This window comes from Saccoglossus kowalevskii, chromosome 10 (genome assembly GCF_978046115.1).
Source record: "Saccoglossus kowalevskii chromosome 10, keSacKowa6.1, whole genome shotgun sequence".
Lineage (NCBI taxonomy): Eukaryota > Metazoa > Hemichordata > Enteropneusta > Harrimaniidae > Saccoglossus > Saccoglossus kowalevskii.
In genome coordinates this window covers 8,747,213-8,768,239 of record NC_140650.1, presented here as the reverse complement: position 1 = coordinate 8,768,239, position 21,027 = coordinate 8,747,213, and positions in this window count along the sequence as shown.

Here is a 21,027-nt window from a genome sequence, read left to right as displayed (position 1 = left end):
TCGATACCTTATTTTGTATCATAATATACTTTCCATTGAAGTGTACATGTTAGGCTTGGAATCTCTTATGAAGAGAGGAGCTAACTCTGACGTACTCTGACGTCACCCAAGTAGTTGACAAATTCTTCTATACGAAAATAACAATATACCATTTGAACCAAAGAATAATTGACAGGGTATTTGTGAACAATGACGATGAGAAAAAAAAACTTCCTTAACGACGAAATTAATAAAAATCGTACAACGTATGCTGAATGGTTACAGTCAAACGTATCGTGCTTCATTTTGGTATCTGAGCTTGTTTACGAATGTTCATAATGTATATGAGAACTAACCAGTTTCATCGCCAGGCATCTCTGATCGAATACGATTTCTAGATTGTAAGCCATAAAATGCATTATTTACAGTACTCGAAACATATATAGGATATAAATGTCACAGTGTAAGACCTGCTTATTGCAATAGAGCGGGCAAGGGGTTCTTTCACTGCTAGAATGGGGTAGACAAGATAATAATACTGGAAATAAAATTCACATACACCAAAATATCGAGTTAAAGCTCCTGGCTTTAATATCTTTCAAAATAATTACAAGATATAAAGCACAGAAAAGTACAATGAATAAAGTCACTAAAAGAGGGTATTGCCTAAGGAAGTGTGCATTGGTGATAACTCACAGTTCCAGGATGTAGAAATGGATGACAGTCAATGGCTTCCGAAGCACATCAACTAAGAAATACAGGAGTCTTGCTTGTAAAGGAACGCTGTTATTCTGGAGGGCACAGATGAAAGCAGGAGATCGCAGAGCAGTTCATACAAGTCTCACAGAATGATGGTTGTAGCCTGTATTACTTGTCTCACAATATCGTAGCAGCAACACAGGGGATACTAAGTTGAAATGATGGACCCCAACTGTCCTCAGTCTGTCCAATTTACAGGCATAAATGGTCCAGATCCAGGGACACCTGGGTTTCCACATGAGCCAATCAGAATGTGATCTTGATAGCAGCTGTGCAACATAGGCAACTGAGTAGATCATAAACATCTTTTGTTATTCAAATAACAACACACCTGGTAGATTCCAATTGTCCTTCCAGAGCTGACAGTTATCACACGGCAATGCACACCGTTTCTTCCCATGATTCCATACACACTTCTATTTGAAGGTTTTGAGGTAATATGGCAAAAAAATATATAAAATAAAGGATGCTGACAATGTAAACCTGTCAACAAAGAAGCTGCTTTCCGAGTCTGACTGTTGACTGTCTGACTAAGGTTTTAGGTTTGGGTAGCCAATCAGCCACGATCTTCACATTGACTCCACAACGCTACATAAGTATTAAAGCATTCAGATGTCGCAAATCTGCAAGACTAGAGCCTTTTTCGATATAATAGAAGAGATTGTTGTTATTGTGTATGAATAAGAAAAAAAATAACTGCACAATATACATTCGACTTAATTCGACTTCTTAAATAAGGTAGGATAGACTCTCACCGAGTTAGAATGCGTTGTTTGCCATTGAAGGTCGGTTACTTGGTAGATAGGTTTGTCTAAGAGAATAAGCCGTTCCGTATCTTCAATTGACTGGAAAGATGATGACAGGATAGCTACTTTTAAAATATTGAAATGTTGAAATACTGACAGAAATGAATGGATTGTATACATTGTATTTCCTGACGTAGTTCAGTAACGGAAATATGAATGTGGTTAAAATAACACAGATTCGTGAAATGCAGGTAAGACTTTAAATTAACTCTGTTAAAAACAAATGAAATACCAAACTACACTTTTGAACAGACCTGACAATTATTGTGTGGAGCAGAAATTATCATGGTTTTGGGAACATTCTACACATTTAATTCGCTTGAAGCAACAATGTTTACTGCTAGAGTTTGCCACAGTTTTATAATTATAGTAGTACCAATAGCCATTCTTAAAATATTAGTAGTCTACACAAAATATAGTGACAAAATTGATGGAAGCGGAACATCATAAACCCCTACAAGGGAGTCGGACCAGGTGCACGTGAAGGGTAAGCATCTGCTGCTGGCATGCCACACTCGCCGTGGTTTTCCAAAGTTATTTCAGGGAAAAATGTCATCTCACGTTTCCTGAAGCGCAACAAGTCACGACCAAACACGACCACATACATCAATCAACAAACAGATCATTCTATTATCATTGCATAAAGTTACTTGACACAAGTAAATACAAATTTACGCGTTCCTATTACTTAAAGGGCGGCGGTCGTCTCGCGCAGCAAGCAAATAATTTTCATGTAAACAGACAATGGGTTTTACACGCGTTGTATACGTCGCTATGAGTCCCATATCGAGCAGGACGCGGCACGACGATCACAATCTTTTATAATAATGCCTAATAATAAAGGGTTATATAAGATTGGGGTTATACAGAGAAATGAGAATAAAAGGAATCGATAAACCTAATTTACTAAGATGAAAAAAAGACCCCATTATATATGTTTTAATGACAAATGCGGTAAATCCTTAACAAGAAACATCTTACATATATAAAGTAAGTCCAGCTTGCACTGTCTAGTTTTCAATCTCCCAGGCATGTATGTTGTATCAATCGTGTATTTTAATTTAGATCCAATAGCATCGAGGACGTGGATGGAAAGAAAAAACAAAGCAGATATAAAATATAATGAAATCAATTCCCTGTCTCGGACAATGGGGTTACTTTTCTCTAACAATTCCTTTGATATGGCAAACCAATTCAGAAAAGAACTCTGAACAAAGTTCGAATTTTGAAAACTTGCAAAATTGTTTTTAGGCTAAATTGTTACACATATTTTCGAAAATGACGCAATTTTTAGCCACTACAGCCTCATCGTCATAGGAATGAAAATAGTGTTTTCGGGTCATTTTTCAGATCAACTTGTCCCGCATACAGGGACAATTTTTTTAAAGATTGCATGTAACACTATAATTCCCAATTGTTGGCATGAACTACGAATCTGATTTGAAGATTTGAAGAGGTATTGAGTATCGTGATAGAATCTATTCCAGATGTCTGTGTATGCGTATTCCGTTTGATTATACCACTAAATATACAAGAGTGCCCTTGTAAAAGAAGTACTTGAAACGCCCTTGTCCCTATGGGATAAGATTATACTGAATGGCGCCATCACATGATACTATTCTGAATTGCTCTATCATAGTCTGTCACTAGAAGGCGCATTGGCAATTGGTGTGAATGTATTAAAATGCAATCGCTATTTTTATTTCATATATGTATATATATAGATCATAGATATGTCAATATTACGTAATTACAATTATTTATATTCTTCAAATTGATATGAAATTAAATTATCCGTAATTCAATTTCAGATATTGTATTTGTTGAGTCTTCGTAGGCACGTGTTATACCACATAGCTACTGTATTACCATATAGATCCAGTCATGCCGTCGTAATAACGTGTTTATTAGAGTATGTTGCGACTAACATGGCGGCAGTAAACAGACACACGGCAGCGATAACCTTTACACCTTGGGTCAGCGCCTGGTTTGTGGGCTACAATTAACAATGCATCTTGGGGAATATATTCACAATTAAAAAAAAATATCTAAACTGCACAGCATGCACGATGCATACTCCCACAGTAAGAGCTGCCAAGTGAACGAACATCCCGTGGCTTGCTATCTTCAGGGATATCGTTTGGGCTGAATTCCTATTGCCGCTGATCAGAGAGATTTCAATAAAGCCGCGTACGTCGGCTGTGGTGAATATGTGATTTTCGGCCAATCGATGTGGTGTTGTGAATACGCATAACTTAATTTGTAGTCAATTTGTCGCATATTCTGCGTTGTCGGTATAATGATCTCATATATCATATCATAACCAGGTGACAACGTAAGACCACGTATAGCCTAGAATACCATTGATAATTCAAGACAGCCTTAAAACACCATTTATATAATCACCCATAAAATACATCACGATTTAAACTAAAAAAAACATATTCATAGGAAAGCATGAATAGGAATCCTTATGGGTTTTTCAGTGTATTCATCTCATCGTAATTTCATTTTGTTCGATGTATTTGTAAATATGGTGAATACAATACATTTGACATAATTAATTTTGACGCAAATAAAAACAAATATTATATACATTGACCGTATTCATGTTAGGTATTGTGCATTACATGCAAGAGCGTATGTCGTTTGAAAGAAATAATCGACACCTTATTTTTTGCCATAATATATGCATATACAGGTTTATTGAACCAAGTCACAGCGACCTGTCGTGTTATATATGGGTTTTATGTGACGTATACAATGCTTGTAAAATACCTCTGAAGACGCGCTGCATGACGACATGTCATTTAAATGCACATGTTAGCTTCTTTTTTCCCAGTGCACAAATTCTGGTATAACAAATAACATTATACTCTTTGAACCAAGGAGAACTCAATAGGATTCTTGTGAACAATAACGATGAGAAACGACTCCCTCAACGACAAAAAGCTGCAAAAATGATATAATACGAATAGTTACTGCCCAACATATCAAAGTTCGTTTTGGTGCACGAAATTAAACACTTTACGAAAGTTCATGATGTCTGCAAGATCTAACTGGTTTCAACTGGTTTGATATAGCGAACAAACCTATCAACAAGCCAAGCTGTTCTCTGATTGGTCTGACTGAAGTTTCAGGTTTAGCCATTTAGAGTTAGCCACTGAGTTAGAATAAGTTGTTTGCCCTTGAAGGTCATTCACACTGTAAATATGTTTGTCTAAGAGACAATGTCTCCTATACTGTCAAATGACTTGAACAATTATGGAAGAATATTTACTTTTAATATATTATATATATACAATATTTTACATATTTCAACTTCTGGGAGTGACGTTTCACAGATCTGCAGAGAGTGAATTCAATTTAACCATTAACATCTGATTATTTTAAACATTATTTGCCTATGAAACATTCAGTTTGTTTACAATTGTCATACTGAAATATAAACAGAACCAAATCAGATATACATTGTATTTCCTGGCGTAGTTCAGAAAGGGAAATATAAATGTGATTAAATAAAGCAGTCCCATAAAATGTAGGTACAATTGTAAGTGAACTTTGTTTTGAAAAAAAAATGTATGAAACACGGAACTTAAACTTTTGAACATACCTAAAAAATATTGTGTGGAGCAGAAATTATCAATTCATGGATTTAACAAAATTCTACACATTTTAACGGGCTCTATATGCTATTCATTTAATTTGCACGAAGCAAACGTTACTGTCATTGAATAAATATATATGATTACATTTAATGTTACTTGACACGAGGCAATACAAATTTACGTTGGTCGTCGCACAGCGATTGTTCGAAATTCATGTACACAAACAATGTATTTTACACGCGTTGTATACGTTGCTATGAGTCCCATATCGAACAGGTCGCTATGTGACGACAAAACACCATTAAATTAGAAATGCCTAATAATCAACTGGTTATATAACATTGGGGCAACACAGCGAAATCGGCAAAAAATATCGATAAACCTAAATTACTAAGATGAAGAACACAATCATTATAAACTTGTGAATGACAAATATGCAAACGAAGAAGACACAATCACGACTGGTTAACGGGCAGACCATATACAATATAAAAGAGGGATAAGAAATTGAGGCTTTTCATTTTTTCTTCATATAACTTGTTATGCCTTTTGTCAAATCAATGCTAATTAGTGTCAACGTTCTTAAAATACACATGACCTACTTTTTGTTCTATTGAAAATTCTACTAAAGTCAACATAATCGTTCAATGTGCAAAAATCTTGCATTTTGAGTCTGGCTTAGCGTGAATTGTTACAATTATAATACTTTTTCTGTCCATTTTTAAAAATCTACTTATTCACCACAAACGTGATTGCGATCAGGGAACATTTTTCAGTGCTTTATATATGAAGTACGTCCACCTTGCACTGTCTAATTTTCAATCGGCAAGACACGTATACTGTATAAACCATGTATTTGCATTTAGATTCATTATCACAGAGGACGTGGATCGAAAGAAAATATACATACAATGGAATCAATTGCTTGCCAGGTACACTTACACAGACAAGGTACACTTGATTTGTTGTCCAAATGAGTTTCTTTTTCCTGACATTTCTCGCGATATGACCCAAAAAATCATGATTAAGATTTTTAAAGCGAAACATTTACTTTTTGAGCTAAATTTAGACACAAATTTCCGAAAATTACGCAAATTTTTTCGCCCCGAAAATAGTGTTTTTCTGTTATTTTACATACCAAAATTTCCACGAACAGGGTCAAATCTTTTTGGGAGCATTCCGAGATTGCTTGAAACATTATAATCTCAATCCTCATTCACGACACGAACTAAGGATTTGATTGAATTTGAAGAGGTATTGAGTATTGTGATGGGATTTATATTTTCACACTCAAGTTTGCATCACTGCTCATACATATATTACGTCATCACGTAGTTTCCATGTACGTATACGTATGTAGACATTGTAGAAAACATAGTACGAGATGTGGTCGCCCCATACTAAATTGCTACAACATTATTTATTTTAATATTTTACTAATACAGTTGTCAATGTTTGACACAAAAGGTTATATTTATCTAATACATTGCATGTCCTTGTTAGCTCAACCATGTGGAACGACTCGAGAGTAAACTTAAAACTTAAGAACTACTTCATTGTATATGTAAACATTAAATTGTCAGGATGATATGAAAGTAAACACATTGATGACGTCATATATTTTTTCCTGTTAAAGCCAGGATAACCAGCCAGCATTTTATTAGAAAAGATAAATAATATATATCTATTTGACGAGTCGTGAAACAATAATCTCTTGTGCTCGAATAGTTTGGAATACTTGACTCAATAGATGTACCAATTGTTGACACCTTGAGTTGAACGAGTTCTGTGGTTTTACGAGTCACTGTGCCGAATTATGCTTAGTTCATTTGATCTCTGGCACGTATCCCGGATGAAAGCCGGTGTTTCTAATACAATTCTAGTGATGGAACACATATTATATTGTGAACGGTTTTTGTACAGGTTGGAATGGCCAAGACGGAGAATCAGAATTAGCCATTAAGGTTTCATAATTGCACGTCATACTTTAAAATGCTCGCCAACTCACATTTAATGTATGATCAACACTTGTCAGTAAAAACATGATAATTGTATTAGGAATTCAAATATTATGATAATTTTTTTATAATGATTTGTATTTGCTGCAAGAAATGCAGTTCAATTGTCATTTAAAAAGCGGAAATTTCACAAACAGTACAATCTATAGCGCCACATACCAGAAGCCATCTGATTTGACGCCGTTGTACTGTTTTCGAAATCACGATGGGATGCTTACTCGGGTTTATTGTATGGTTTCTAGACTCTGAAAACAATTAATTAATGGGGACATCCGGGCATTGTCACCGCCTGGCAACCATCAGGGTGAAAACAAAGGCCGAACACTCTCAGAAAACTGCAAATTAGGGTAGTTGCAGTTAACAAGATTACCCCTACATGTGCAACATATATACACTTAGCTGCTCCGGATTACTTCAAAGTTGTTGCTGTTTCATCAACTTTAGCTGTTTTCAACGGCTCTTCGATCGGCGTTCCACAATGAGCTCGCGCAGAGCACATAGAGATACACGATACAGTGGAGCGCGTCTTAGCAACGTAGAACGTTCTGTGACGTAGCTCCGGTTCCGAGAATGTACAGTATCAGCCAGTAATGTTTTGATGACTCATCTAATGTATTACATTAGCACTTAGTTTGAACAATGATGTGTCAAGGGTGAGGAGTAGAGCTAAGCATACCAAGCAGTCACATCCAAGCTTGTAACAAAGACATTCTAGTGAATGTTGACGGGTGTGTAAATTATTATGCAATACAGTCTAGTGAAACTGATTTTTTTCGCGCAGTAATGATGGCGTTGTTGGTAGCGCGTATGCCTGCAGTGATGGTGGTAAATGTCGTGATCGCGAGTTCGAATGCCTTGTTTAATTTTTTAATATATGTATGTTTATTTATAAATCTACAATGTATTATTAAGACTGAGTGGATGTCTCTGCTGGTAGATATATTTCTGCCTGAGGTCAATCGTAACTAGTAAGGTTTTATCAAACCTTGTTAACATAGGTATATACGACGTATGAGATCAGACTTTTGCATTAGGATGTTCACAACACGTCATGTCCATGTAGTGCAGTCAAGTTATTAAGAGGCTAAAGAATACAAAAAAAAAATAGCCACAAGTGTGTTAATGACATATGCAATGGTGTTTATGATAAGTTTAAATATAGGTGAAAGAGAGGCTGGCGAAGAAATAGAAGTGTTTTTACCATATAGTGCCAGTGACAATGGAATGCTTCGTGTTATTTGACGAAAGGGGCATTAGGCAAATTATGCGTTGTGTGGATCCTAGATAAAATGTGGCCAATTCTAGAACAATGCGATCAGTCATATGTCTAATATGTCTAATTCTTGACCAAATTTGGTTAATATAAAAATACTTATAACAAATATTTTATTTAAAAAAAATGAGGACAACCGAAGACCAAATTCGATCAAGCATGTCCAACATCTGTAAATTTAATATTCCTTGGAATTGACCTTAATTGCACGTATCCCATCCACATGTTCTTCAATACATATGTTACTATGCTGCCATTTCATTGCGCATACCGTATTGGGTGAAAACTGAGCTTTGATATATAAACTGAAAATATATCTGTCTTCTTAGGTGAAAAGTCTTCCTCGACTCCATTATTAGTAATAACACATTACATGGCTCTCTTAATTTGATCTAAATTCGTTTGTCTGTTGTCCTGATACTTTAAAGGGTTTGTTTTAGGGAGTCTTTTAACTACAACAATACAAAGATAACTGAAATATACCTGTACTTGCTAAGTATATTCAGTTTCTTATCTTATTTATTATTTCAGATATGGCTGATTTTTGAATATTAAATAGTGTCTTCAGATTCACTTGCTTTACATGTTCAACACAATGTTTGTCTCCAGTCACAATTTACGGATTTTTCCCCGCTTAATCTACTCTTAGAAGATATGAGGTGACTTGGTGGACCACTGGAAGATCTGCTGTGAACGGTGTCTTTTCTGCTATAACAACTCAGCTGATGAAACTTACTACGATCATTCAGTTCTTTGTATATAATTTACTTTACACTAGTAATTGTTAATTACACACCATTCATTTATTGTGTGCATAGAGGAAAATGTGTGCAATGTGCAAACAACACTATAATAAACAAACGACATTTCTTCTACCCTATTACTCACATAACCCAGGATGAAAATACATATCTCTTACTTGAGTCACTTGAGACTTAGATTAGTTTAAGTTTATGATAATATGGGATGTGGTGTTGTACTGTAATGACAGTATTTCACAAAATGTTCTACTTTATTTCAGAATCAAAATGTATGTAAATATCACATACTTTTTTTGAGCACGTTATAGACATGCCGAAATCCAAAAAGTATAGAGGACGCTTACGCGCGTAAACATTCCATAATAATAATAATAATAATAATAATAATAATAATAATAATAATAATAATAATAATAATAATTTAATATAGTATACATATGACTATGTATTATGAAACCATATTATTGTAAAACAAAATTATGACTAACAAGCTACTATATAAACAAGCATGTGTTATTGCCATAAGAGAATATGTCTACGCGACTTGTACAAGGCTAAGCTATTATGTTGATTGTCCAGTGTAATTGATATGTCTGTGAATTCACAGGCACATGCACGGCGACGCGCACACTACCATGACTCTAATTAGCATAGTTTGACTTCAGCACACACGGCTAATATGAACGACATCATTATACGTAGAACAAGTGATACGGAGTAAAATAATAGATAGAGTACATAGATAAGTAGCCATTGACAGTCTAGGGGTATCATCGACATGCAGTTTGTTTGGTATCCACTAAAGCTATGTAGAAATCAGGGGTCATAGTATACTATTATTAAAAGTAGACTACGTGTTATCAGGAGACGGTTGCTTTGAACATCTACATGCTATGATGTGTTCGAAACCTTAGGCTTATATCCACGCATTTTAGGCATTTAGGCATCCAGGCATTTCCTCGTAATAGTATAACGTAATCCACTACCCTTTTCCCGTGTGGAAATATTACAATATTATTACTGAATTATATTGCTAGTGTTATATTTTTTGTGTAACAAAACAACGTGTACCCCACTACCCCTTGTAACGGGTCAGGCATTTCCTGCCCATCTTTTAGGTGTGTGGAATAAAGTACGTTGTTTAAACCTTACTCGTGTAGCGTGTACTTGTTGTTTATGTCGCATATAAATTATATAACTGTCCTAAGTTTCGAATTATTAAAGGACCCAGTTCACAGGGGTGTTATGGGTGTCATTTGTTTGGGACAATTTGAAACCTTAGCTCAACCCAACTAGCACCCTGTGACAGTGTACTATTAAATTTAACTGTTAAATTGATGTTGACATAACACATAGAACAACTCATTTGATTTGGACCGGTAGTTGTATATATATAGAGCCTGAAAGGCAGCAAAATTCAAGCTTGTAATAAGCATATAAATTGAGAACATGAATGTGAATGACCTATAATGGCCTTAAACTGTTTAATCGTATTTCCCAACACCCACACCCATGAATTATATATTATTCTCCCAATGCGAACAAATCTTATTTAGAATTTATTCGCCTTGAGCAATTTGTAATATAAAGGAAGTGACTACAAACGATCTAACAATCAATCGTTGTCTTCATATTGAATTGCACCAATGATAAAATGATATTGACTAAAAAGAGTTTTTATTATGTAGATGGAAGACATATAGGTTTGGGAATACCAACGATAATATGACAAATGCTACATTTGTTTCTCAAAGAAATAGAAGCTCCCCTCTGATCGATTGGCGACTTGCAGTATACGTGTATCGCATACATACGAACAATTTTTTTCAAAGACACATGATATGCTATATGACATGCTATATTGAGTTCGTTATGTAAAATGTCCAATGAAAGTATCATGATTACTTATAGTTTCGAGACACGGCATGCCTTTTGTCGGGTACTGATATATTACACCGTATATATGACAAAACGCCATCGTCCTCGCATCGTTTCTGATGACCGCTCAGTCGAAGTTTATATACAAGGCAGAATTTCAAAACAAAATATTATATATTTATATTTACCTGAAATAGAATTACATTGACGTTCAACCGTGTTTGGGAATATATGAATGTGTCAATCAGCTAGGATTTGTATTCAACCTATATTTGAAGAAGCTGAATAATAATTCCGAAACGTACGAGCTTGCCAAAATGGGCTATTTCTTCCCCAATTCGAATTTACGGTGCCGCATATAACTCTGGAAGCTCAAGAGAATTTCAGGCAGCACGTACAATGGAAACGGGTTTGGCTGTTTGCGGCGTGTGAAAGTCGGGTAAAATCTGTCCCAACAAGCGGGTCAGTAAGTTGAAAAAAAATCACTGGCCCGTTAAAAACATTCTCTGGCCTGGAGGATAACTTACTTTTAGTATTGTTTTGCTAGCTTGTCGCTAAGTAAATTCCAGTTTACACGATGTTATAATGGTTGCTTTAATATCATGGTATACTTATATGTTATACATTACTCATTTTACATTCTATCACTGTCACTGGCTGTTTTGTAAATTTACACTGGTTGTGCATATATTAAGTTCAACGATACATTTAGCATCAATCCATTTCAAAATCAAAATCTGCACAATAGCTCACTGTTTGCAAAAAGAAAATAGCAATATTGATATTTCAAATATAACTGTTAGTAATTGTAAGCTGATTTAAATATTGTTGAAGTGCTTTTTTAGTTCACACTTTGTGACTGTGTATGAACTGAAGGTGTGATACACAAATCTCGACATAAACACACTCTCTCGATGTTTGGTCATTGATTGTCGATGGTATGCCATCGGAGGTCCATGATGTTTTTCAATGAAATAAGAGCAAAATCAGTATTTTCAATACACTTGGTAAATACTCTTATAAGTCTACAAACACAAGACCAATCAAAACGAAAACCAAACATCGATAGCTCCGATTCAGTTGGAATATCACGCAAATAGCACTTTCTTATCATACGGGTATTTAGCTTTTAATGTGGGAAGACCGAGTCCAAAGAGTTACAATGCCGAGTAGCTGCGGAGTTTATCATTGAATTTAGCGAAATGAACAGTGTAGCATAGTGATAATCGATCATTATTACTAAGACGTTTCTCTAGTTAAAAAGACTCTAATCAGATTACTATCTTTTAGTGATCAATATAACTGAGTTTTCAGAAGCAATTGAAGATTGCTGAAAGATTATTTTTTTTCAATTTTGATGACATAATGACATTTAGGCATTTTGGCATTGAGATATAACAAAGAAATTCAAGTTTAAGTCTGATCGTTCGATTTTTGAATTAGACAATCGGTCCACTCTGTTCACGCGATATGTGAGATCTCGCACTGAACGAAAAATCCGCTATTCATTTACATACGTTCTGAATGCTATGCAGACAATTTCAAGTTTCCTTTTATTCATCTATACATACGTTCTGAATGTCATCTGTTTAGTCATAAGGTCGCGAGTAATGGTACTAGATCAATGCCATAATAGTTTGATTAATTTCAATATCAACTTGTATTTTTAATACTGCAGTGGATTATGTGATGATACACTCTGACCTGGTTAGGTTTTGAAAAATAATTCCAGGGATTAAATATAAGTGAATTGAACGATTATACGAGCTACCGACTAATCCCTCAAACATCAACTGACCTCACACAGACAAGCAATTTCATTTTTTTTAAATATATGTCTTAATGCCTAGGGTTGTCTGTTCTAGTGCAGTTAATTATGTTAGTTGCACCAGTATTGCGCTACAATCATTCGATCATGGCATTGATAAGATGGTTATACCATACCATCTTTAGCTACGCATATCATATCATAATGTAAGTGTAACAAAATGTCAGTATTACATATATTATAGCTAATATGTAAATAAGCTCATATTATTATCAAAAGAAAATAAGATACAGAAAAATAAAAGATATATAGAGAACATACGTACATAAGTAAACGCTGACAGTCTTGGAATTTAAATGACATGTTTATTTCAATATTTACTAAAACAACGTCGTATATTTTTGGGCTTAGAATATATTAAGGTCAAGTTATACAATACACCGTATAATTCCGATGTGAAAATCTTGCAAGACAAGGGCAGCTGCTATCTGTAATGTTAACTGTCATATAAACCCCAGAGAGCCAACATTAGTAACTATACCTGCTCAATTTTATTTGTTATTGTAGAATTAATCTGTTATGTAGTATCTGATAGCGCAAAATAAGTAAATCGATTAAACCGACTTAACTTAAACCAAATAACTAGGCTCTCCTAAGAGATGACGTTCTATGGATTTCAAAGGTGATTCTCACAATATATATACTAGTATATATCTGTTTAATGTCTTCAAAGGATCCTTTTCATTAGTAAATGGCGCCCTTCCTCAACAATAAATAGTATGAGTGGTTGGTCAAACAGTTGTTGTATATACATTCAAATGAGTTTAGAAAGCATTGATATTGTCGGATGTTTTGGGAGGGTGGAGGAATTCATATTTACAATGACTGGTTTCTAGCCTGATATTTGTTGCTTTCTTGGTTGTTTAATTATGGATTATTTTTTTTTGTCGTGGATGGAAGATGTGTTGATTAGTCGTTGGGTCATTTGTTTAGACATCTTGTAGCTTGAAATGGTATGGCTCTAATTCAAATCCGCTGTGACGATGTCTTCTGGAAACATGACATCAAAATGAATTATGAGTATATATTACTATTGTAGAACTAGCCAATGAGTATGATGCCGGGGAAACTAAACAAGATGTATTAATTATTGTACTGCGAGCAAACCGTGCCACCAAAGTTAGTCGTTGTATTGTTATGCATCTAAAATATATACCTGAAATGTCTTTAAGAAGCAGATTTAAATATAAGGATATGGTTTGAGCAATATGAAGATGAAATCGTGTTCAACTAAATAATTTGTATATAGTAACAGTCAAGTATTATTTACACGATCACGATCTTAGCTGGGGTGGACCTTTTAATATAATAGCAATGGTATTTGAGATAGTGTTTTTAGTTTGTCTTGTGTCATTTGTTAATTTTAAATTTTCAGAAGCAGAATTTATCAAAGCATATTGTAACGACTGAGGTGACTATCAAATATGCCATATCCTTCCTCCCTTTATCCCCCCCTTTTCTCTACTATTGTTGCTGGTCTACCCCTTACTTGATGCAACTATGCACATTGGTGAATGTATGAACTAATTACATCACTAATGGAGTCTTTTAAATGACTATGTAAAATTTGTTTGAAACTGTGTACAATAAAATGCCCTGTACCAGGTATCGTGTACTCCCTGTACCAGGTATCGTGTACTCCCTGTACCAGGTATCGTGTACTCCCTGTACCAGGTATCGTGTACTCCCTGTATCAGGTATTGTGTACACCCTGTACCAGGTATCGTGTACTCCCTGTACCAGGTATCGTGTACTCCCTGTATCAGGTATTGTGTACACCCTGTACCAGGTATCGTGTACTCCCTGTACCAGGTATCGTGTACTCCCTGTACCAGGTATCGTGTACTCCCTGTATCAGGTATTGTGTACACCCTGTACCAGGTATCGTGTACTCCCTGTACTAGGTATCGTGTACTCCCTGTACCAGGTATCGTGTACTCCCTGTACCAGGTATCGTGTACTCCCTGTACCAGGTATCGTGTACTCCCTGTACCAGGTATCGTGTACTCCCTGTACCAGGTATCGTGTACTCCCTGTATCAGGTATTGTGTACACCCTGTACCAGGTATCGTGTACTCCCTGTACCAGGAATCGTGTACTCCCTGTACCAGGTATCGTGTACTCCCTGTATTTTATAAGAAAACACGAGAGTGTTAACCTACATATTGGATATCATGTGAAGCTTTGGTCCATAATCCGTGTTATTGAAAAACAACTAGCTATGTTCAAGATATACAATTCACGTGACGTTCTTCTTAAAATATTCATATTGACAATTTTGTTTACTTAAGTAACATGAAGTACGTCGTGTGCATTTTAAGGTAATTGACATCACTTAGAGTTTAATTAGAATAAAGGATTACAAGAAGCATGTGATCAAAAGAAATGTCTAAGTTTCTTATTCCAACTCTACAGAAACTATGTTTAACAGAACGTTAAACGAAAGGGTGAGCTCATGGGGTTCTGTCATATTATCACGCAATACTTTATGCCTATGTAATTTTATTTTTTATATTACAATTTTATTTCGGTATACAGACACGTGGTATACACATAACTTATTGCGTGTACTCGCAAGTTGCAATTGCAATATGAGTGTTCTTACTCTCAGCATGTTTTTTCCGTACAAATATCATTAATTCAAGTCACTGATGTGTTGAAATGAAAAATGTACAATTTGGGATCAATAAACGAGGTTTATATAGATTTGTATAAATTAGACATTAACCAAAGGGAATTTGTTCGAGAGTAACACAATCAAATGCTATATGAAAGTAATTATTTACTCACAAGTATTTCATTGGGGATTTTTCATGAATAGCCAAGCACGTCATTAATATATGTGTGTTACGTCATTTCAGATATATTTACAATACGAATATTGCACCTAACAATTTGAATTTAATTGTGTGGGCGAAAGCCAATATGATACCAATCTAACAAAGAGTGGTACAAGTATATTTTTGCTGCACCCTATTAGTCAGTTAGTATAGACACACCATACGTTTACAGGGGTATGTGTGTGAGCGACTATATCGGCGAAATGAAACAGAAAAAACCCATAATTAAACTATATATTATATGTTATATAATATTATTTCCTTTATCATAGTTTGTTTCATTATGAATATTTATTATGTCATAATTAATTTTGAATACAAACAAAGAATACAAAGTTTTAGAACTGAAACAGAGATATTACTTGTATGTCATCTATATCTCTAACTGAAGGCTCAGTTGGACACTGTATTTTGAAAATACACAGTAAAAAACACGGCGAAGATTGCAGTGTTTGAAGTACTGTTGACTTCTCTCCATTGAACAGCAACTAACTATTTTTTAGATACATGGTACATATTTCATGGCTGGATTGATTTACATAAAAAGCAGCGCTTGCAACATGATAGTTCTCCCTGGGAGGCACTTTTTACTTTTCAAATAAAACAGTAATCGCACAATGAATATTTGCCTCAGTAAATCATTAATTTTTTGCGAAATACTTATATTAATAGCTAACATTTTCTGATATCTTGCATGTTTTACAATTCTGTTCTCAATGCACTGGGACAAGTAACCTTTGGATGTGTATCACCAGTAATCAGTCACGTAGAAACAGTTATTCTTTTTATCAGATTCTGACTACTAGTTTTTCAAATTTTGACATGATATTTTTACACAGGACATCTGTCGTTCGAAGTAAGGGAATATGTTATACTGATGAATTAGGTGACCACGTTTGATACAGTATCAGTGGGAAATTCTTCTCTCTGGGTTCTCCACACGTGTAAGGGGGGAATAGCGTCTCGTCTCTCTATCGCGTCCCCTTGAGGTACGGGATCGGGAAAGTCACTTAAACTCTACAGTCAAATAGACGCACACAACAAAATACGTTTCAACTCTCGTCTTAGTCGGTCAGTCGTGCACTCTATAAGACACAGCGCCCTGGGGAAAAGTCCCCAAGACTATCGCAAGGCTGGCCCAAGACTAGCCCAAGACTGCGTCAAGACTCGCCCCAAGACTCTCCAGGACTGGACTGCGTCTGTCCTCGTGTAATCGCCAAGACCAACTAAACAACTTTATTCATTTTCAAAACTCTAACCAATTACAAAACAGTATTAAGACTCTAAGGCGTGGCCTTCACACGTTCAACTAATCACACTAAGTACTGAACACGTCATATCTTTTGATTAATCGTTCACTACATTAATAACTACGAATACCAACTGTCAGAAATAGTAGTCCGGATAGCGACGGTTATATCGTAATTAGTTCCAAATCACTGAGCCAAGTTCCGTCCAAAACTATACATGGCCTAAACGGTGCCACACATAACACAGCCATTCAGCTAATTAAGTTGATTAACAGATACGCAAAGGCAATTTCGTCATAACAGTTTGGAATAGAATAAGTAAAGTTATTGTATACACATTACCAGTAATTGACAACAACGACAACAGACATTTTCCCTTAATATACCATTCTCTTTCATCTTTGATGATACGGGTAAGGTAATGAAATATAGATATAAATGATACCTTGAAATAAAAATTTATCATGATTAATACAAGATTTGAAATATACAATCTCCTATATCCGTATATCTTTAATAATTAATCATGTTTTCCAGCATCGATGCAGAATGGATTTAAGAGTCACTGATGTACAGTGTTAAGAATCACGCAGTGATTATAGATACATCGAGCGATGGAGAAAATCGTATTTCGACATTGCTAGGTTTATTCGTGTAGTTTCTTGTTAGCGACAATTTTATATAAATGTAAAATCGTCGCAATAGACATAATTTCAAAAGAATAACTGATGCCGTTTAGCGCCATACTCTCAATTACGTGTTGAAGATCTACACAACTTCCGGTTTCACGATAAGGCCACGAGTGCAGACTACAATTATTTTTTCGGCGTCGTTTGTGGATTTTTGTCAACAAAATTTCATGCATCTCTCTTGAACACAATATACCCGACGGACACGTTTTACATTACACCAATGATATTAGATTTATTAACTATTTTTGCTGATTTCAGTTGACCGATTGTTCCCTACTGTGAATTATTCATGTTCGGGGCCTACATATAAACATGAAGAATCAACTTTTTACATAATTAGAAAAGAATAATAATATTAGCATATTATGCAGATGTGCGAAACAAGTCTGTAAACAGTGCCATCTTAGATGATGTAAGCGGACAGTTTTCTCCCCACTCATATTCATAATGTAGTTAAACACAGTTTAGACTGCTAAATTTGATGTGAATTTTTTGTTCAAAGACAGCAAACGTTCGCACAACTATCGAGTATACCATTTGTAAAATGTCAAAATTCATGGTTACTGAAGCGTGATGCATTCTCTGTTTTAGAAATATTGCATTACTTTTCTTTATTTATTTTTTAAAAATAATATCGGGTGCAGATAGCGTGGTCCGTATTGCAACATTACGGCGCGGTTTGACATATACATATGTTTATTTCCAGTGCTGAAACACTAGGGTTCATCGTGCTATTTATTTCTCAAGGGATAACAATAATAGTTTCGTATTTATAGCTACAAATCTATATGATAGTGTCACGACCCCATTCTTCAGCGGAGATAAGACTTCACCATTAATTTTTGAAAATCGTTATGTGTTTTCAGGCAACTAAAAAAACGTGATATTTATTTATATACGTAATTACAAAATTCAATTACAAAACGTATTGTTAGGATCAGTGGCTGATGGCATCGTGTGAGTAGTCCATCTGCTATTACGTGCATATTTGTATTCGCCTTTATTCAATAACTGCATTGAAAGAGTCATTGTACAACACTGCTTTTGACATATAATCATTACAATAATTTGGAGAAATACTATTGATGAAGAAAACTCATCAAAATATGAATATGCTTTTATTTGAAGCAATATCACATTAGAGATGTTAAACTGCTGCTGTGCTTTAGAAACCAATAATGACAGCATAAATATACGTTTATTATTTCTGCTCTTCATTATCTATCCACCCTATTTGATGTACAGTGTTTGCCTTATTTTATAACATAATTTCCCTTATTAATCCTCAATGCCCCGGCGATGAATGTATGATCAAAAGAATCAAACACAGTTTTTGAAGACTATTAATAGCGATGTTACACCAGTAAGCTGCCATTCACCGTATTTCCATTTCCATTTCCATTTTTCAGTTGGTATATATGTTTAAAAATCGAGTCAAATGTATTCAGCATACAATAATGACGCTTTTTCTGTATGCCGCCAGTATTTGACGGCAAGTAATTAAAAGTAGATAGCCAATCTTTACATTAGAGTATTTGTAAAATTTATACATTTAGTATATTTGTGAGTATCCCACTCCAATACGATTTGCCTCATAAATCACAAACCATTATTTTTTTTTAAATTTATTAATTATTTAACGTTTCACTGGAGCTTTATTATATTTTGTTTACAAATTCTCACACCATTTTCGCCGGATGGCCCTTTTCTTAGTGAAATGAAATCTTTAAACAGTATTGTTGTATTCCACTCACATTGTACTATATATGTATTTATATAACATTCGAATTAAGGTCTTTGTAAAACATGGGTATGGCGAATACTTTAGTGAAATATGCATAGAAACAATAAACTCAAAGTATCTGTTAACATAGAAAGTAAAGCGAGGAAATAACACGGCAGGGTGAATACTGTGTTAATAAAAGTAAACATGTCCTGTGTGCGTGACTCGAACCGATTCAAACGTACAGATTGAATCGCAGTAAAAACAGTGTTCAATTCCTAATAGAAACAAAACATATATATGTACATAGTGAACAAAAGAGATGAAACAGCTGGACATCCACAATGCACTGACGTATTTAAATAATGATAAATAAAGATAAAACACAATCTTTTTAATTTCCAGAACACCAAACAGCAATATCCTGGTTAAAAACATACGTGTTGCCAACTACATAAAAGATCAATTTCATAATCCCAATGCATACCACCCTTGTCTGCTCATTGTTCATGCCCTAATTGTCAGTATCTATGAGACGTAACAATGTTAGCATGTTGGTCCAAACAATGACGAAAATGTTCTGATCTCCATATATTAACATTACCTAAATAAAACCTGTCGTCGTGGACTGCCTTAATGGGAAATGTGGTTGGGTGGCATGTATATATTAAGTATTATTTTTACGTCGACTATTTTGTTCTTTATCCCTATCCCATGTTGTACATTTATCAGGTCTCGTTTTTTTCCATTTCATGCTAATTATTTCCCTACCATTCCTCTGGATTTTAAACCCAATTTTTATTGAGAATGTATTTCACGGATACTATGAAAATCATATATAAATATCATAGATTCAAAAGACCTTTTTGGCCGCCAAGATCCCGTTGAGAGTGAGACTTGTCACATAATGGTTCATTCTCTTCTGTCATCGTGTCTATTGTTCTACTGGCTTATGTTACCATGGCGATGACGAGAGCGAATAGAACACTATTTGCGTGACAAAAAACAATCTCGTGGTATATCTCGCTCTCAACGGAATCTTGGCGGCCATTTTGCCAACATGTATATATATATATTGCAATATCTTCATTTCAAAACGATACTTTTCTCGCCTTGCATTTGAAAGGGAAACCCGCCCACACCAGATCTTTCCATTCGACCCTTAACCAATCAAGGAAATGATTTCGATTGCATGACTGCATTACGGCTATCACAATTACGTCAAATGAAAAAAAAAAACTACTTTAGGCTAAAACACCGATTATCACTCTGTCTCACTCAGTAATATGTCCATGGTAATCACAGATGTCAAAGTGGTTTAGATTGCGCCCTACAATCTACGCATACAAACTAAATAAATGCATCCTAAATTACCTTATACAAGTGTATTATATATTTTCATTATTCATTATATGACTAGAGAGGTACAAAGTTAACGGTGTAATATAGAAAAGGAGATATGCAATCTTATAAATCAATTTATATACTATATATGATTATGTGATGGCGTGTAGTGGCGTGAAATGGTTTACAGTACGCCGATTTTTCAAATAGTGTTATGGATTGAATATGTGAACAAACAAAGAAAGATACGCGATAATAGAGATTCACA